At 45.4% G+C, this 21,383-nt stretch overlaps 1 protein-coding gene across 3 annotated transcripts in view; it reads right to left on the reverse strand.

Moving 5' to 3' along the window:
• The window catches only part of DUSP16 (dual specificity phosphatase 16), a 73,613-nt gene that overhangs the window by 38,368 nt on the left and 13,862 nt on the right, over window positions 1-21,383 (reverse strand). The gene's annotated exons all lie outside the window — the stretch shown is intronic.

The following is a 21,383-nucleotide window of genomic DNA, read 5'->3' on the forward strand; positions in this document are numbered from 1 at the left end:
GTGGTGGAACTCAGTGCATTGCCCTCAGAGAAAATGGTCACATGGCTGGTGGCCCCGCCCCCTGAGCTCCAGACAGAGGGGAGTTTAGATTGCCTTCCGTGCGGCACGGAGGGCAATCTAAACTCCCCTCTGTCTGGAGATCAGGGGGCGGGGCCACCAGCCATGTGACCATTTTCAAGAGATTCCGGAACTCCGTTTCCCCGCATTCCCCCTGAAAAAAAGCCCTGCCAGGAACCATACAATTCCCATGATCTGTGGCTTTCTGTGACTGGATCCAGACTTTGCACCACAATGAAATTTTTGAACAGTAGTCTGGAGTTCAATTGCTACTACCCCACAAACCTTTTAAAAAATTCCAACTTTTAAACCTCACTTGTCTAACCTCACTTGCCATTAAGTCTGTAAACAAGAAACATTACTTTGCTTCAAAGAAGTTTTTCAAAATTGCCCAGCTGACTGAACTACATTCATTAATGGGAGATGTACTCAGCAGCAGCAGGCATCCAGATTTTTTTTTTTTGGTCATTCCACCACACATACACCTAGAAAGAGAAACACTTCCAGGTAAGTTCTCTTTACTTGTTCAGTTACTAGCAAAGTTAGCAAAGGCAAGTTTACTCTCATCTAGGCCAACACTAAATACTGTAAACACTCCTTTTTATTTTTTTTAAATGGTTCCTGTTTTCAGATGGCAGCAGAAAGAGCTCTATTTTGAGACGTTCAAAGTTCACCAGTCAAAAGAAATCTCGACACAAAAAGGAAATCCGAGCTTCACTTATTTTAGACATCACAGGTACAAGCATGCCTGCTTACATTTTAACAAGCAGAATATTGCTAAATGGAACCCAAATGATATTTGTTCCCTTTAAGCAAATCCCTTTATCTACCTATCCAAGACTAAGATTAAAGAATTCCAGCACCCGTAAGAGCCAACTTACTCTCATCCTGACTCGCAAGCAGTTCCTAAGAGTAAGTATCCCTGGAGGGGGAATTTTCTGGAGCAGCAGCCATGTCTCTGGAAGAACAGCCCTGGAAGCTGACTGGAAAACCCCATCCCCAGATGTGTAGGGAATACTGATCAAAGGCTTAGCAATCAATGCAAATTCCCAGTCCATGAGTACTTCAATCTCTTGTATGAGTTTTCATCCCACTCTAGACACGTACATTCATCCTTCCTCATTTTCTAGTTCCATGAGTTTTTCTTTAGTTTCTGTTTATTACAATAGGCCCACACAACTGGTAAGCCACTGAGGCAATCACCCACCAGTCATATATTTTGGCCTGCTAAGGATCATCATCATCATCATCATCATCATCATCATCATCATCATCATCATCATCATCATCATCATCATCATCATCATCAACAACAACAACAACAACAACAACATGCTTTTTTGAACCTCAAGACAAACAGCAAAAGCACAAGGTTTCATGGGCTGCATTTAATTAAGTGGGTTACAACTTTATTATATTTTTAGCCTGCCTTTCCTCAAGGAATTCACGGCGGCACGCATGTTGAAGACAGAGAGGGAGAGGTGTGCCTTCAGTTCAGTGAGCACGCTGTAAAATGTGTTTACTTATTTACTTACATCATTTACACCTTACCCTTCTTTCCAACAGGGACCCAAAGAGGCTTAATAACATTCTCCCTCCCTTTTATCCTCAAAACTACCCTGTGAAGTAGGTTAGGCTGCAAAAGTGTGTGAGAGCAGAACCACAAGTGACAAAAGGCACAGGTTGGACACTTGTCAGCTTCCCTCAAGTTTTGATGGGAAATGTAGGCATCCTGGTCTCGCAGCTTGGCTCTCTGACTGCTGTCCAATGGACTTTTCAACTGTCACTTGTCCAACATTCCGCCAAGCTGCCTACATTTCCCATCAAAACTTGAGGGAAGCTGACTAGTGTCCAATCTGTGCCTTTTGTCACTTGTGGTTCTGCTCTGACTGTCCCACAATCGCCCAGTAAGCTTCCAGGGCTGACTGAAAATTCAAACCCGGATCTCCCTGATTCAAGTCAGATACTCTAACAACTACTCCCCATTGGCTCTCATGCACATACACGGATACAAAATATGAGTAGAATGAGTCCTTCCTCCCAAACATACACATCTCCCTAACTACCAGTTGGTAAATATGTCTGAGGCAAAGAACATGTAAGACCAAGAGGGGTGGTTCAGAAGGTAGTCTTCGTGGTAAATACCACAAGGTAGTATTCTACGCAAGTTTATACAAACTCCCTGTTTCCACCAGTGAAGTATATGAGCATACAGAATTGGAAAACATACAAAAGCACAATGAAACTATTTCTAATGTCCCAGGAAAGCTCTGAGCAAAACAGACTTTCGGGGGCTCTCTGGCCACGGCTTCCTCTGTTGCTGGCTTCTGCACATGCCTAGACCCTCAGGCAGGCGCACTGCCTCCCCATGCTTCCCTCACAGGTATGAATGACAATATTGAGCAATCTGACGGTTACTTGAAAACAGGATCTCCCTTAACCGTGGACCTTGAACCTGATTGCTTGTAAGTTAATGAAAATCCCATGTGCAAATAAAAACGCTCCAGTTCAATCATTCACTTCCATGTGAGAAGCCCAGGAGGAAAGCAAACCTGAGGCCTTCCCCCAGTCACACCCTGAAGAGAGGCGTGGAGCAGAGAAGAGTAACGTCTCAACAGTTCCTCGGAGCTACAAAGGTATCAGGCGCAGCAGATGTTCAGAGCACAAACAACTGAAACGCCACTCCACCTCACCCCACAGTTGCTCACTTTTGTCAACAACACCTGCCACAGTCTTGTTTCATTTATTTATTTTTATTCATCTTCTCTCCTCCACCTTTCTTCTCAACGGGCACGCAAAGCATCTTACATTGTTCTCTTGTGACGATGTCACTTCTGATGTCATCGCGTGTGTCCAAGGGAGATCTAGGATAGCTCCTGCGCTCGATCGGACTGCTGTGGGGCACGATTCAGCCCAAAACGGGCCCATTGTGGGGCACATTTCTGCACAAATCGGGCCGCTGTGGGTGCGGGAGCATGCCGCACAGCCCGAGGACTCACTGTGCCGCTGAGGGGGGCCCCCAGGAAGCACGCCCCCCCCCGTCCAAGTAAATGGCTGCAGGGGGGGCAAGGGTGGGAGCAGGGGATCCCCCGCCCCGGGCAGGGGAATGGCAGCCCTAGGGCTGCCTCAGAATCAGGGATTCTAATGTAGAGGCAGAACCAAGGAAAAAGTCGGGTCTCTTGTCCTTATTTTTAACAATCCAAAGATGAAGCGTCTTAATCAACTAGGTATTTCAGCCCAGAATCATACTCAGTTACTCGTCTCTTTACAACTTATTTGGGCATTTGGCCCACCTGTAGACAAAGTTAGCCCAGCATTATAAGTTGTCTTCCCAACAATGTATGTGGATACAATCTGAATTGCTTTTATAAAACTCATTTAGCACCAGCTGGAAAACCTGGGTCTTCACAAGACAAGAATTTTAAATAATGCCACTGGCATGTGCGTGCACACACTACTAAACGTTGGCTAACCTCTGAGAAATTTGAGGAAGCAACAGTAAGACAGTATGAATGGCACAAAGGTACACCTAGTACAGGAAGATTATATCAGAGAACAAGATATAATGAACCAACTAAGAACGATCTCAAGGACTGAGGAACATGCACAAGGGGATGTAGCCACTGCAGAGGAGGAGGAGGAGGATTTGGGGGTGGGGGCCAGCAGGCAGGTTAAGTTCAGACACTGAAGCAAGAGGGCCTGCATGCAGGAGATGCCGGTCCAAAGCTCTCCCTGCATTTTGACGCTGCTTTTCCCTCGGTCTTTTGTTACATGCAAGTACGAAGAATAACATATAGTTCAGCCACCAGTGGTCCAATCAACAATTGGCTGGAAAAAAGAAACAAAACCACATCTCTTCCTTGTATTCAAAGAAAGAAATGCAGAGGAAAATAAACCAGCATACACAAATGTTATTAAAAGTGGGTATGATGCAGTCCGTGTTCCATCTTAGTTGATTTCAGGGGAAGAGCTGAGTTTAATTCCCTCCCACTGAAATTGTGTGTGTTTAAAGTGCTGGACTGTATTCTGAATGTTCAGAGACACCCTCAAAACAAAACAAAACCCAGCTCAGCTTTATTGCCAGCTGATGCAAGACTGTTCCTTCAATGCTCGGACGTCAGCCTCATGTTTAAACATGCCATATTTAACAGTATTCATGCCTTCCCTGAGAGCGAGAGCCTTCTCTTGTGTGCCGGTATTCTCAGAGCAATAGACTTGGGCACACCACACCAATTTAAAGGGAGTCACCACAGGCTTCCCATCAAAACACATTTCACAAGTATTTAGGTTTTTGTTGCTTTACTGACTCTGGATTTAGGGTCTATGGTTGGTTGCCAGCTCCAGGACGGGAAATGCTTGTCGATTTGGGGTTTGGATATCAAACAACAAGAGGAAAGTGGTCTCAAACACAGCAATTTTACATGGAGGACCCCGTACAAAGACACAGTCCTAAGAGACCACTGTATATAAAGTATAAATTTAATGTATCAGTGAAAGTGCAAAGTGCAAGAAAATCCCAATCAATATCAAAGCTCTTAATAATATTCCAAAGCTCTCTGACAAAAGTTTAACCAATGCCTAATACCAGTGTTCGCAATCAGCCAATGTCCCAACAGGGCTTTTTTTCAGCAGGAACGCGGTGGAACGGAGTTCCGGAACCTCTTGAAAATGGTCACATGGCTGGTGGCCCCGCCCCCTGATCTCCAGACAGAGGGGAGTTGAGATTGTCCTCTGTGCTGCTCAGCGGCGCGGAAGGCCATCTCAACTCCCCTCTGTCTGGAGATCAGGGGGCGGGGCCACCAGCCATGTGACCATTTTCTCCGAGGGCAACCCACTGAGTTCCACCACCTCTTTTCCCAGAAAAAAAGCCCTGTGTCCCAATAACTGTCAATAAATTGTCACTGAAGAAACAACGCTGGTGAGTTTCACAGTTCTTTCAACATAACCATATGATGATCCAGTTTTTTCTTCTCCTTTTCTCTGCAGGCAAACTTGGCACTTGATGGCGGGAGGACACGCTCCAGGAGAGCTAAGGTTGAAAAACACTCTCCTGGGCTGTTGGCAACGGGTGCAGCAGCCTTACCACAGCCCGTTTCGCATTGCTTTTTCAAGCCTCATCATGACTGCATCATCAATGACAAGATCCTCTAAAAAGGCAAAGATATTCCTTCAAAAGTTAATTTCCCAATGTCAATGAAGTTCCATTTATACAACATGTACTTAGGGCCAAGCTACAAGTGACGAATGACCCTTGGCCCTTAGATACCGGGAAAGATTTCTTCACCAGAAAATATACATTTGACTAGCCCTTAACTTTACATGCAGTTTTGTTTCACGCAGTTTCACTGTTACAGTATCTGAGCTTACTATAACTATTCTACTCCTAAAGGGAGCAATACAATGTTTAATATAAACCCCCATCAAAAAGAACATGCCACAAGAGTGGACAAACAAGCGTTCCAAGAACAAGGAGTTCTATGGCACCAACGTATTTTGGTGGCAAGAGTTCACAGAAGTAATTTGCTTGCATGCAAAATGGCTCCCAATTTCAGAGCCTAATTATATCTTCTTAAAGGTATTTTCTACAGACTCAATCACATACAGTAATTTTCCACACCGATCTTCACTAAGAGAATAAAATCTCTCCTCGTCCACAGACTTAGATTCAATTCAGGCCTTTCTACGTAGCTTGCCTGACCCAGATAGACTAATTCCTCTCTCGGCTATGCACTGACTGGCCCAGGAGCACACAGTTTGCAGACTTAGACAGAATTAGGCTCTCAGGCTTCCACACAGTTTGCCTGACTCGGCTAAAATATTTTCTCTCAGAAACACACAGATACAGACTCTCTCAGGCTCCACACAGTTTACCTTACTTAACTAGAATAACTTCTGAGATTTACAAAGGATGACTGAACACCTCTCCCTCAGCACTGACTAAAAACTGCAGTTCATTCCAATCCCAGCAGACCCATTCACCCATCCAGCCCCACTCCTCCTTTCCTCAGAGACCTACATTTAAACTCACAGCAAGAATTTTATAAACCCCACATGAGCCAGCAGAAAAAAAAATCCCAATTTAATATATTACATGCAAAACATTGCAGCAACCCTAGGTTGTACCTCTGTCAGGACTAATTTTCCCCAGAGAGGCAGTCAGGATGCATGTGCTTAGGCCTTGAACCCTCCTTGAGGTGCATCAGGAGTGGGATTCAAACCCACCCAGAAGGCAGAAGAGCTGCCAGCAGTTGCTCCTCTAACTGATAGGCAGCAGGAAGCTGCTGGGTTGGCAGGCCTAGTAAAGAGAGAAGGTGCCTGCCAACTGAGCAACACCTTCTGCTTCACACATTTCAGGATGTAGGGCCTTGGGTTGAAGCACGCACGCTTCAGGTCTAGATCCAGTTACGGTCACCTGGAGCTATGTGGGGTCCCAGAGATCCTGGGGCCCTGGGCAAAAGTCCAGAATGGGAGCCCATAATCACTGCCCGCCCCCCAAGCGCAAGAAAGGGGCAGCCCTCGCCCCATGCAAGGTGAATGGGTGCACATGGCCAGTGCTAAGCTAGCTGCTGCCTGAGCACGAGAGGTGGGGCATGCCTGGCGACCACCCAGGAGCTGGAAGGGGACGGGCGCCAATGGCTGTGGGAGCCTGCCTGATCTTCCTCTTCTTTCTCCCTCAGTCAGGGGTGGGCCCATGGGCAGTCAGGGCCCCCTCAGCCTGGAGCCAGGGGCAGTTGACCCAGATGCCCTAAGACCATCCCTGCCTGGGGCCTCAGTCGTGTCCTTCCGACTTAGGGTTGCCAGTCTCCAGATGGTAGCTGGAGATCTCCCGGAATCACAACTTATCTCCAGGCCACAGAGATCAGCTCACCTGGAGAAAATGGCTGCACTGAAGGGTGGACTCTAAGGAATTATACCATGCTGAGGTCCTTTCCCTCCCCAAACCCGGCTATCTCCAGGTTTCACCCCTCAAATCTCCAGGAATTTCTCAACTTGGAGATGGCAACCCTATTCCGGCTATAAACATTACATAGATGGCTGAAGAAAAAACAAAAGCAAGTCAACGGTAACACATAGTCTAGGAAGAAGAATTACACAGGGAGCTTGAAGACTGTACACATTCCAGACATCCAAAGGCATCTTAGAACTTCAAGTGCCTTTTCAAGGGGGAAGCTGGTGTATGAACAGGACTGGAGGAGACAGTCTTCCCCAAACAAGTTTTGCAGGAATTTCCCTTTTTGCATATAATGACAAGTGGCAAGGGGAGGGGCGGGAAGTTAGAATACAATTACAAACACACACAAGTTCCCTTCAGGATTTTTAATTACTCATCTATATAGCAATAAAACAAAGGTGGTGACAGACAAACAAGCTTGGGAGCAGAGAGCAAAGGAATGATTTCACCCGTGGAATGACATCACCATCCGCCTCAAGGTCATTTCACAGCCATTTCATTGGGCAAGTCCCTGAGCCTCTTGCAATTTTATAGTCTGCTTCCCATAATGATTAAAAACTAGAAAAGATCGAAAACAGAAGACATATATGGACTTGAATCTAACACGCCCAGAATCACATGCTAAAGCAAGTATCAATTTTTACTCTTGCGGAATAACAACATAACCCAGATATTTAACACACTGGACTGGAGGAGTAGGTCTAAAATAGTTACATCTCTTTAAAAAAAAACACCATGATACGTTTCCAGCCCCAGTTCACCAGCTAGAGTTACCAACCTCCAGCTGGAACCTGGAGTTCTCCCTGAATTATAACTCATCTCCATACTAAAGAGATTGCTTCCCCTAGAGGACCCAGCAGCTTCTGATGGTGGACTCATCCTCTGCTGAGCTCCCCCCTTCCCCTGCCCAGCACAGCCCCCAAGTCCCCAGGAATTTTCCAAGCCACAGTTAGCAACCCCACCACTAACTGATCACTTGGCTGACCAGTCCCACACAGTGGAAGCTTCTGTACAGGCGCACAGCCCTCCTCAAAGCGCAGGGCCCAGGATGGCCACCTTGATTCACTGTACTCTTAAGGACAGCTCTGCCTGCACACTTTATTTTGAAGAAGAAGTGTACAACTTTTTAATTTTAACATTCCAAAATATCAGGACTCCAGCTTACTGGGAACTACCATAACAATCCCCTCCGTCGATCAGGAAGACCCAAATCATGTCTCAGACACGTACGTCATACAATCATGAAGGCCTGTAGGAAGGGGTTTTTTTCAGCTGGAACATGGTGAAACAGAGTTCTGGAACCTCTTGAAAATGGTCACATGGCTGGTGGCCCCGCCCCCTGATCTCCAGACAGAGGGGAGTTGAGATTGCCCTCCGTGCTGCTCAGCGGCGCGGAGGGCCATCTCAACTCCCCTCTGTCTGGAGATCAGGGGGCGGGGCCACCAGCCATGTGACCATTTTCGCCGAGGGCAACCCACTGAGTTCCACCACCTCTTTTCCCAGAAAAAAAGCCCTGCCTGTAGGACTGTTTTAGCAATTGCTTCCTTAAGAAACATTTGCTCTAAACAACGTGTATCTGATGAAGCTGGCCTCACTGTGAAAGCCAATGGCTACAATAAACTGAAGAGTTCGTAAATTGCCACACATCGGTCATTTCCCCTGTAACACAAACTCTTCAAGAACTAGCACTAATAATGCTGTTATGAACCACTTGAAAGCCTCTTTACGAGGCCAAAAGAGCAGCATTTTTATTTTGTTTTAAAAGGTAAACAGCTATAATATCACATACAAAAGACAGCCCACCATATACTTCTCTTTCACAGCTGGTGTCACTAAGAACACGGGTGCCAAGTACACACAGAAAAAGGATGGGAACTTCCTCATTGCTCACTTTAGCATTTAATTCCCCACAAAAGAGTCAGTAGACGTTTCCTTGTATTTTGATCTGACACAGCTATAGTCTACTGAACAATCCTACCAAACTGGTCAGAGAACATGGAGGATTAGTTTTCAGCCTTTTCCAAGACAGAGCCTTGTCAGGTTGCTCAGGTGGAGGAGTAAATGTCACCGCAACCAGCTTCTTAAGCAAACACAAGAAAGCAGGAGGCTCCATGATGATTATTCTGAAGTGGATGTTCCAATAATTCTGCTGAGCCTTGACCCAAACTAAGCACGTACACCACTCAAATCCTGGGAGCGAGTGTGAGATCTGTTAGAAGCAGGGCTTTTTTTTCTGGGAAAAGTGGTGGTGGAACTCAGTGGGTTGCCCTCAGAGAAAATGGTCACATGGCTGGTGGCCCCGCCCCCTGAGCTCCAGACAGAGATCTAAACTCCCCTCTGTCTGGAGATCAGGGGGCGGAGCCACCAGCCATGTGACCATTTTCAAGAGGTTCTGGAACTCCGTTCCCCCGTGTTCCCCCTGAAAAAAAGCCCCGGTTAGAAGCGAAGCAAGGCACAACTAAACAAAAGTTCTCTCTGTGGGATTAGGAGGATCCTTGGAACATAAAAACCAGTATGGTGCAGCGTTGGACTAGGATCTGGCAGACCCAGGGTTCAACCCCCGCTCTGCCACAGAAGCTTGCTGGGTGACCTTGGGCCAGTCACAGTTTCTCAGCTATACCTACCTCACAAAGTTGCTGTTGTGAAAAGCCAGAGGAAGAAAAATGATGTGATGCTACTTTGGGTAATGGGATATAAATAAATAAATAACGAATGTCATCGCTGGATGTTGAGGTCTGTGAAGCAGCCACAAAGAATCTATCAGCCTCCACACACACACTCAGTTCAGGCCCCTGCCAAACCACATTTAAAGAAGTTTAACTATGGCTCCATTACATCATATAAGCAAAACAAGCTCTTCTCAACGTGGGAAGCAATGTGGTGAAGTAGGAAATTTTATTCACTGCTGGTGGTATTGTAAACAAATAAGAAACTTCTAGGAGAACGTAATTGCAACAACAGAAGCCATCACAGGGTATGTGGTACCTAAAACACCAGAGGTTATATTGTTGAACCTTCGGTCAGATCCTTCCATACCAAGAACTAGAATCAATCTTATCTCAACCCTACTATCAATAGCCAAATCAGTTATAGCTTCCAAATGGAAACAAAAAATTTTTCCCCCAGTCACAAATTGGAAAGATAGACTATGGGACTATTCCATAATGGAAAAGCTGGAGGATCAAATAGTCCAAATGGAACAACAAAAACAGAACCCCCATTTCTTGGAGCAGTGGCTTCCAGTTTTGGAATATCTAACTAATAATGATTCCATAAACCAAACATTCCCAAGTATGGAATACCATCAAAGGCTGGCATCTCTTTGAATTTTTTCTTAGAATACTGTATAGTTGTACATCTGTAAATAGTTTGTAAGTATTGTATACTACTTTGTCGACATTGCTATATTAATGTTAAGGAGACAAGAATTACATAGTCAAACATTTTAAATCTGTTTAATGTTCGTTTATTATTTGTTAATGACTGTAAAACTGAAAAATTATTGAACAAAATATAAATTTTAAAAAACTACGTCTCCGACGACACATTACAAAGTTGCTCAATTCACATTACTAGCGTGGTTACATGTACGTTTCACAACAGAGCCCAAAGCAGCTCAATGGGGCAGTCTGCAGACGCAAAAAACAGTGAGGGAAGGGGCACTAAAGCCGCTTCTCCCCACACGCTGTGGTCACAAGCAGAAAAGAGCTGGTGCTCACCCAGGAGGCACAAAACTCCCGTCGCGTGCGTGATACCAAGTTCTTTGCAATGTGTCAATGGTGCCTAACTAGGATTTGGCTTGATGCCTGAGTTGACCAACAGTGGTTTGCAATCAGCCAGTAAAGCAAAAGAGGACAGTTTGCTGCCACTTGCTCTTCTGGGAGATTGAAGCGGACAGAAGCGATCTGAATGTGTGAACCAATGAAGTAAGCAATCCTTATGGTATGGAATAGTTTCAGGTGGGTAGCCATGTTGGTCTGTAGTAGAAGTGCAAGATTCAGGTCCAGATACACCTTAAAGGCCAACTAGATTTCCTGGGCCTGAGCTTCTGACATCTGAGTTCCTTTAATTAGTTACAAGGAGTGGAAAAAGGAAGCAAAACAGGAAAGAATCCGGTAGCACCTTTAAGATGAACCAACTTATTTGTAGCATAAGCTTTCAAGAACCACAGCTCTCTTCGTAAGATGCATTGTCAGCTTTTGAGAACCGCAGCTCTCTTCGTCAGATGCATCGTCCGCTGTGATTTTCAAAAGCTGATGATGTATCTGACGAAGAGAGCTGTGGTTCTTGAAAGCTTGTGCTACAAATAAGTTGGTTCGTCTTAAAGGTGGTACTGAACTCTTTACTATTTTGCAACTACATGGCTAACATGGCTAACTCCTCTGGATCTATGGAAAAAGGAAGGAGTCTTTATAATCCAGGCAGAGAGTGGGAGGGGTATTGTAGATCAGAGTGACAGGAAGTTAGCTATAATACGCTGTAATCACCTTGGTAGAGCTTGGGAGCAAAGTGCAAAAAATTAGCATTTGTAAGGTGAGAAAAATCCAACCCTGGGGGATTCACTATTCCAAATTTGCAAGGAAACTCAATTTCAGCAATCGTGCATTGTAATTTTCCTTTGAAGTTTTTCTGCTTGAGAACTGCTACTCTTAAGTCAGCAAAGGAATGTCATGGCAGATTAAAATGTTCTCCCACTGGTTTTTGAACATTGTGATTTTTGATATCAGATTTATGTCCATTTACTCTTTTGAGAAGGGACTGACTTGTTTGTCCAATATAGAGAGTTGAGAGTTGCTGACACTGGATGGCAGATATAACATTGGAAGATGAACAAGTGAGTGAGTCTGAAACGGTATAGCTGGTGTTTTTAGGTCCAGTGATTGTGTTGCTGGAGTGAATATGGGGCAGAGTTGGCATCTTGGTTCATTGCAGGCCCTGGTTCTAGAGTTTAAGTCCATGTTGCAAAGTGCATTGTTGTGTGTAAGGAGTTGTTTAAGGTTGGGGGGCTAGATTTATCTCCCAATGCCTGTGAGAGAACACTATCATTGTCTAGCGTAAGTTGTGGGTCATTAATAACGCATTGAACTGGTTTGAGCTGGGAGCTGTATGTGACCACCAGAGGTGTTCTGCAGTTGTTCCATTTGGGCTTATAATGTAGCAGGTCATCCCTTGGTATCATTCCGGCTTTGCTGATCTGTTTTCTTACTGTGCCCAGTGGGTATTGTAATTCCAGAAATCTTTGTTGTAAACCAATGCAGACGAGAATCTCTGGACTGGAGTAGATGCTGCTGTAGTGTAGAGCTTGGCTGTAGACAATGGATTGTTTGATGTGTTTCAGATGATAACTGGAAGCACGTAGGTATGTTTGGCGATCAACTGGTTTTTGGTATAAGGTGGTTTTCATACTTCCATCATGTATTTCTACAGTGGTATCCAGAAAACGTATTTCTTACGTGGATTGATTCAGGATTAGGTGGATTAGGTGGAAGGTGCTGAAAGCCTGGTGAAATGTTTCCCGTCATAGTACATCCACACTTAAAGAAACCCTCCCTCGATGCCTCCAATTGTAATAGCTGCAGTCCAATATTCCCTGTTTGGATAAGCCTGTGCCTACCTCTCAGCTTCAGGCTTTGCTGGACAACACGAGTTACCTGGCTCATTTCACCTGGTTGCTTATCTGGGTTTGGCACTGAGGCTACGTTGCACCAGGGAGGGCAGTGCTTGCTAATATGGGCCCTTATGGCTCAACTTGTGGCGTCCACATTAGTACTGAACAGAGGCAGCTCAATATAAAACAGGACTGCCCTGGACAAAACAGGAGAGAGGTCACTTATAGAACCATGTGTGTCATCCACGGAGGAAGGAGGGAATAAAAGTATCTTTTTATTTGATTTACTTTGTTTATAGTCCACCTTTCTCAGTGAGATGTAAGGAGGATTACAGAATATAGACAACCAATGAACAATGCAATAGGACGAGGATGACAGAGTTACATAGCAATGCAAACAACGAACCATTTAAGGTAAGGGATACTATAAATAATACAGAAGGTGGATTACAAATTATAAGAAAATACAGCAAAAGCAGGTGATACTAGCAATCACCATTGCAATGGATTTTAACCCTGACCAGTTATAAATCTGCCTTCCTGAGCTGTTCCATTCTAATACAGTTCTAACCTCTTGTTAAAAATGCCCTTTTGAAATCAGTTTTGTAATGACAAGTGTGGGAGCCTTCTTGACCACCTCAGTACATTACATAATTTTCACAGAAAATATGGGCAAACTGCATCCATAACGATTTTAAAGTACTATCAACAAAGCTTGTGAAAAATGAATGGTTAATAAAAAGTATGAATGTCTACTTACTGACTGGCACTGTATATCATAGATGCTTCCGACAAAGCTTTTGAGGGTCCAATTAAATGAAACCTCAGCACCAAACTGGGCTTCCAGTTTTGTGTGTGAATGGATTAAGCAGCACTTGAAAAATACTTTCATTTAGTTTAAGTAAATTGGTAATCATCCCAGCTCCCAGGCACCATTCTGCAATGCATGATCCAAAGTTGTCCGACAAAGAAAAGGCAAAAGGAGAGTCCCTCCGTGGTTTCTCATGCTCAGGTAATTAGGTTAAAGCAGCTCATGGAACTTTCATTTTATGTGTGAAAAGGGAGGGATTTGTGACGCTTCTTTAAATTCGCCATACTGGCCAAGTTTGTTCTGCAACTTAGCTCACTGTTCACAGAGCAGTCCACACACTCACACTGCATTGTCATGTTATTTTTATATAGTCCTATTATTTAGAAAATGTTATTTAAAGTATCTGTTGAAGTCAGCAATATCTAATGCTCAACAAATACCCCTTACTGGCAGCCACTATGGCAAATCCATAGGCCAAAATCTATGGCAACATTATTTTGATATGTTAATATATAAATACTAAATCCATTGATTTATGTCCTATTTAACCAATGGACTGTAAACGTCAGTCGCCAGAGCTATAATCTGCAAGAGGAGAGATGCAGGAAGACTTATAGAGAAGACTAAGTCGACAAAGGAACAATTCTTAGCACAAAATCACTCTCCACGGCTTGCTAGGGAAAAAATCCTCACTTCAGTAACACTAATTACAATTTTCTTCCCTTCTTTCCCTCCTTTATTCTTAAATCCCACCTCAGTTATTAAAAGTCTACCAGAGCGTTTCACAGACACACAAAATGGAAGCTTGCCAGTCTGTTTGGCGCCAAGTCCGAGTAAGTCTCTCTTGGCTCAGCTGCACTCCACAAATGGAGCCCAAGGAAAACACAAACGCGGCCCTCTCGCACGTGCTCCCCCCCCCCCCAGCATGTGGACCTGCTGGAGTCATTGGAAAAAATGTAACTAACTGAGGATCTCCACTAGGGAGCTGAAACTACTGCTGTCAAAAAACCACCGATCCCAAAGCAAATGAATAGTAAGAACTGCTGAACAGCAGAATCTTCCGTCATTTTTTATTTTTATTTTTCACCCTTCCAGCAAAAGGTCTGATCATAATAGGTGCAAGAAACTCCACCGCCTATAGGTAAAAACAAGGCCGGTTAATGAGTCCAGGCCCTTTCAGTTTAGAAAAAAAGAGAGAGCACTGGTGAATCACAGGCCAGCCTCCAGGATTCCCGGAATCACAACTGATCTCCAGGTAAGAGAGAGCAGTTCCCTGGAGAAAATGGCTGCTTTGGAGGGTGAACTCTATGGCATTATAGCCAGATGAATTCCCTCCCCTCCTCAAACCCTGCCGTCTCCAGGCCCCACCCCCAAATCTCCAGGAATTTCCCAACTGGGAGCTGGCAACCTTAGAGGATTGTCGAATCATGCAAGGGGTGGAGGTGGGAGGGTTTAGAGAAGTTTTTCGTTCACTCCCATAAAACTAGAACTTCAGGGCTGCCAGTGGAAGTAGGAAAGGCCATGAGCGTAGATGGTGGTAAAAGCAGATTAGGCAGATTAATGGAGGAGCAGTCTGTCCGAAGCTACTAGCCTTGGTAACTAAAGAGTAGGGTCAAAGAGCTATGAAATGCAGGAAACAAACTGTTCTTTATTTTGGCCTTAGCTGACCAACATGGCTCTCTCTGTGGAAGAAATATGGAAGACTGAGAAAACTGAGAGTAGAGGGGGTCAACCATGCTGGCGCTAGGGGGCTAGTGGAGCCAATAATGTTGAGGGAGAAAATACTATAACACATAAAATATAATACTATAGAATCTTACATACTAATGGTCAAGTAGCTCTGATCTGAGGATACATAAATCTAGATACTGGAGCCATGAATGGACAAGATAGATCTTCCTACATGCCTGAAAAATGTTCCAGGTTTGCAGAAAAATCTGAAATCAAAACAAAAAACACTGGGAGGTTAAAAAAAAAAACAAAAGAAAAAAGGAGGGCCCACAGCTTTAACCAATGGCTCAATGCCTCAATGGCTGTTGCTTCGCAACCATAACAGTTCAGCCAGTACCCCAGACTTGGTTTCTGTCAGGAAAAGGTAGGGGGAGGGGCAGGGCCATTTTCCAGGGCTGTTTTGGACTTTGAGGGAGGACTCAGTGGAGCCAGGCCCAGAAGCAACTACCAAGCAACATATGGAGGCTGCCAGGAGGAGGGAAAGAGGAAATAGTGTGGAGAAGGGGATGCAGATCAAAATGAAATACCCCTTGCAGGTTCCCCAACATACAACCGAGTCTTGTTCGGCTGGTATCACACAACTGGGCCATAGGGGACAGGCTGCCGGAGGAGAGGGGGAAATGTAAACAAAGAGGGGCAGACGGAGGTGAGTAGGAAGAAGGAAGAGAATGAAGCAAGATGAGGCAGGTGTATTGCAAGCAGGTGCTCAGCACCTAGAAAGTGCTAATATATGAAATAGCCCTCACTGTTGCCTCCACCAGGTTAAAAATGGGATAAGAAAAGCTGACGCAGAACAGTTTATTGCGTAAAAACTTCCAGAAATGAGTACTATGAACCTGTACTTGTCTTCTCAATGAAATAAAAAGGACCAAATGAATTAGCTGACATTTGTCTTAGGACTAGTGTTAATTTTAATTGTTCAATTCAAATAAAATTAGAGGCATAAGAGGAATAAGAAGGGAAATCATGTTTTCTATTGGTTGATAAAACTATATTTTGATACAGTGTATCCCAACCAGTATACCAGGAAATTGGAATTGTTTTCACATATTCCTTGTATTTTCAAATATGTCAGCTCAAAAAACCGCCCAGCAAATGTGAATATCATCAATATGTATGAAGAAATAAGCCTCTAATTATCACTTGTTGCAAAATTCTCTTCTCCTTTATCTCTTCACTAGTAACAAAGCCCGTTGTGGGAAAAAATACAACAAGCTCTAGAAAGGGGAGGGTGGGCAAGTGGGCATTGCCTCCTCCTCCACCTCCATGACTGATCCTGGCCGGGTGAAGGGGGAGCGGGCAATGCCTCCTGTTTGCTACTGATCCCGGCTGGGTGAAGGGGGGAGGGCATTGCCTCCTGCTCCATGTCGGATTCCGGTCAGGTGAAGGGGGGAGGGACATTGTGGCCTGCTCTGTGCCTGATCACAGCTGGGTGAAGGGTGGCAGGCATTGAAACCTGCTCTGCACCTGATTCTGGTTGGGTGAAGGGAAAGCAGGCATTGCCACCTACTCTGCGCCTGATCCCAGCTGGGTAAAGGTGTGTGGGGGGGCGGCATTGACACCTGTTCCGCTCCTGATCCCAGCTGGGTGAAGGCGGGGGATGGGCATTGCCACCTGCTCTGCTCCTGATCCCAGCTGGGTGAAGGCAGACAGCAGGTGTCGGCCCCTGCTCCGCGCCTGATCCCAGCTGAATGATGGTAGGGAGTGGGCATAGCCACCTGATCCATGCCTGATCTCAGCTGGGTGAAGGTGTGGGGTGGGCTTTGCCACCTGCTCCGCGTCTGTTCCCAGCTGGGTGAAATGGGGGGCTGGCATTGCCATCTGCTCCACATCAAATCCCAGTTGAGTGGAGGCGGGAGCGAGCATTGCCTCTTGCTCCCTGCCTGATCCCAGCTGGGTGAATTCGGGGGGTGGGCATTGCCACCTTCTTTGCTCCTGATTCTGGCTGGGTGAAGTCGGGGGGGGGATTGCCACCTGCTCTGCTCCTGATCCCAGCTGGGTGAAGGCAGGGGATGGGCATTGCCACCTGCTCTGCTCCTGATCCCAGCTGGGTGAAGGCGGGGGACGGGCATAGCCCCCTGCTTGGCTCCTGATCCCAGCTGGGTGAAGGCAGGGGGAAGGCATTGCCACCCACTCCGCTCCTGAACCTAGCTGGGTGAAGGCAGGGGATGGGCATTGCCATTTGCTCTGCTCCTGATCCCAGCTGGGTGAAGGCAGACAGCAGGTGTCAGCCCCTGCTCTGCGCCTGATCCCAGCTGGATGATGGTGGGGAGTGGGCATAGCCACCGGCTCCATGCCTGATCTCAGCTGGGTGAAGGTGTGGGGTGGGCTTTGCCACCTGCTCTGCGTCTGTTCCCAGCTGGGTGAAATGGGGGGCTGGCATTGCCATCTGCTCCACATCAAATCCCAGTTGAGTGGAGGCGGGAGCGAGCATTGCCTCTTGCTCCCTGCCTGATCCCAGCTGGGTGAAGTCGGGGGGGGGGGGGGCATTGCCACCTACTTTGTTCCTGATTCTGGCTGGGTGAAGTCGGGGGGGGGCATTGCCACCTGCTCTGCTCCTGATCCCAGCTGGGTGAAGGCAGGGGATGGGCATTGCCACCTGCTTGGCTCCTAATCCCAGCTGGTTGAAGGCAGGGGGCAGGCATTGCCCCCTGCTCTACTCCTGATCCTGGCCTGGGCTTCCTGCTGTCACACGCTCTCTGGACATCTGGCTGCCTACTCACCAGGGTAGGAAGTGAGTTGTCTTGAATATGCTTAACCTTTTATATAGTAGGATATGGCAGAAATTTTCACCAGTAATTTACATGAACGAACACAATTTCTTAGGAGATTGATCAAGATGGGTAGCCGTGTTAGTCTGTCTGTAGCAGTAGAAAAGAGCAAGAGTTCAGTAGCACCTATAAGACTAACACAATTTGTGGTAGGGTAGGAGCTTTCGTGAGCCACAGCTCACTTCTTCAGATACAGCTGGAAACAGGGTTACAGATTCTGAGCAACATTTCAATGAGGCACAGTTTGCTAGCTGAACAGAGTTTCTGTTACTAAACAAACAGTACAGGTATCTCCATTAGTGGTGGTGGAGAGTGCCCTCAAGTTATAGCTAACAGCGATCCCTGTTGGCGTTATCATGGGTTCAGTTTCAATTTGTTCGGGCCCATCTTTTCCATGAGTCTGATTTGGGGGGGGGGGTGCCCTGCTTCCCAGTATGTATTGGACAGCAAATTGTGAGAGGATCTTGGAGAACTTGGCCTTATTTGGGTTTGTAGTCACTCCACTGGCTGCCCATTGGTTCCTAGGCTCAACTCAAGATCATCATGACTATCACATTCAAAGCCTTTCATGGCCTTGGCTCCTCGTATCTGTGCGATTGCCTCTCCCCCCGTGTTCCACCACGGCAGCTTCATTCATCCGACTGGAGCCTTCGGCAGATACCACCCCACAGGTGGGCAAAATCAGCAGCTGCCAGTGCCTGTGCTTTCCGTGTGGTCGCCCCTACCTTGTGGAACGGCCTGCCTGAGGCGGTCAGGAGAGCTTTCCTGGCTTTCTGCACACTATGCAAAACAATGACCCAGGAGGGCTTTCTGCTGTGTCATAAAAAACAGCTAAGAGATGCTTTGGTAGGGATGGGACCCATGGGCTGCTCATGGCCGCTCCTGTAGGTTTGCCCCTACAAGGGAGTCTGCACATTGCTAAACATGCCATGTTAATTAGCTATGCTTTGTTTCAGAAGGATTTTGTCTCTGTGCTCGGCTTTATCCTCGTTTTCAAATTTTCTGCTACCATACCCTATTGTATCTACTCACTGAATGTCCTAATTGTTGTTCATTATTGTATTTTGCTTAGTGAATATCCTAGCTGTTAATTATATTGTATTTCACTTGCACTGTTGCAATCCACCTTGGATCTCAGTGAGAAAGGCAGACTAAATAATGATAATGATAATGATATGATGATGATGATGATGATGATGATGATGATGATGATGATGATGAAGATGAAGAAGTAGCAGCAGCCCCAGGGTAGCTGACACAACGCTCAAGATTATATGATGTTGCAGTGCATAATATATGGGGCACTGGTTGCAAAACAAAGGGTGAATCTGTATTATATTCTGCTTGCCTTGTTATGGCTTCCACTCTGGAAGCGAAAGAACTAGTACAACAGTAACTGGAAGGTGCTGTTACTTGCTGGTAATAACTATATTGGGGCTCCCCCCACCAAGACATACAGAAGAAGTAAGATGAAGAGTAAAATCACAACCCATGCCAATATCCCAGTTTAATTCTGGATTTAAAAATCTGAATTTCCAGCAACTACGTGCACCACCCTATTAAAGTTACAGTATCAGTTGTAAGACTGTTTAAGTTACTCAGATATGAAGGCTGTACTATAAGGAAGTGGTCTCCAAGAGAGGCACCAGAAGAGAGATGGGAACTGTGGACTTTTACTACTGTGCATTGTCTTTTGCTGTGGGTGTGATCCTGCTGGGCAGTTTCTATGTTATTTAAAATGTCAGATAATTGCTTATACTTTGTTTCAGCATTTCTTCAACTCTATGTTGGATCTCTGCTGGTTTAAATCTTTGCAAATCTGCATGTATTTACCCAATTACATTAATGGGTAAATAAACTGACTATAATGATTCACTGTATAATCTGCCCTGAGTCTCAGCGAAAAAGTGAAATATAAATAATGTAAATGAAATTAAATAAATAAATAAAATAAGTTGTTCTCTTGAAGGAACTGGTTCAGCTGTCCCTCAAGATGATTCTATAGATTCAAAACAAATTTCACCTGCCTGGTTTTTTGCCTTCCTTCCCTGCATCCACACTCACACAACTCAGCATCAATGCTAAGAGCTCATCTGCAGAGTCAGGTGCAATGTGCATACAGATTTCAAACCTAAGCATGTTCCTAAGTTGCATGCAAGCCTATTGTAAGAACCAGGAGAGCATGTATCCACAGGTAAGCTCAACTACCTCAATCACAGACCCTCTAGGGTTGCCAGCTCCAAGTTGGGAAATTCCTGGAGATCTGGGGGGGTGAAACCTGGAGAAACCGGGGTTTCGAGAGGGAAAGGAACTTGGCATGGCATAATTCCATACAGTCCACCCCACAAAGGAGCCATCTTCTCCAGGTGAACTGATCTCTGTAGCTTGGAGACTAGTTGTAATTCTGGGAGCTCTCCAGCCACTACCTGGAGGCTGGCAACCCTAAGACCCTCTTTTACCAAAACCCTTCTCAGACATGGCAGCCATATTCAAAGGGACAACAGAGGGCTGAACCCAGCTGCCCAAATCCAACTCATGGCATTACACCAGCTTATGTGTTCCTACAATATTAGAGAAGTCAACTTCCAAACTACTAAGCATATCCATGAAAGCACAAGTTTTGTTGACAGCTCCTATTTCAAGCAGCTGTGCATGTTTTAAATTTAAAACAAACCCTATTTTTAAAAAAGATACAGCACAAGTTTGAAAGTTCTTGCAGTCATCAAGCTGAAATACCCATCTGGTCACCTCTGCCCTTGACTTCTGACTTTAATAATTCTCACCTTGTGAAGAACATAACAGCTTTTGGGGAATTTTATTTTCATTCCTTGGAGTCATCAAAAAGCCTTTTTTGTTTTGACTGAATTCTGTTGAGAGTCAAGGCTAGAAGTGTGCTGATTGAAAAAACTGAGATAAGCTTCTTAAGTGAACACTGAATATGAAACTGCGTGGGAATGGAGGAGGAGAGAGAGCCTGGGCTAGAATAAGACCAAGATGCTAGCGCTCCAAAAGCTGAGTTCACATTTTTGTACATAAGTCATTAAAACATGTCTGTCTGAAACACAAAGCTTTCCATGTCAGAACACGTGTCCTGAATGGAACAGCCCTCCTTCTGCAAGAGAGGCTTAAGCAGAAATAGTTCATGTTTCAGTATGAGCTTTCAAGGGTCTCAGCTCACTTCATCAGCCAAATATAGCCAAGATAACCAGGCCTCTTTTTATCAGTTCCTGCTTGTAGCAGCTGCACCTCTTCAGAGGGGGAACATGTAGAAGACCTTTGAAGTTGACACACTGAACTCCAAAGACCTGTAGAATGAGATCATCTGCTCCCCCCTCCCGCCAAGTCTTAAATCTGTCCAATTTGTTCATTCACAGGTTATGCACCTGCTGATATAAATGCTAATACACGTCACCGCTTTATACTTGAGGTTGCTAACTTCATGGAGGAAAAAAA

The sequence above is a fragment of the Eublepharis macularius genome, chromosome 16 (assembly GCF_028583425.1).
Source record: "Eublepharis macularius isolate TG4126 chromosome 16, MPM_Emac_v1.0, whole genome shotgun sequence".
In the NCBI taxonomy this organism is placed as follows: domain Eukaryota; kingdom Metazoa; phylum Chordata; class Lepidosauria; order Squamata; family Eublepharidae; genus Eublepharis; species Eublepharis macularius.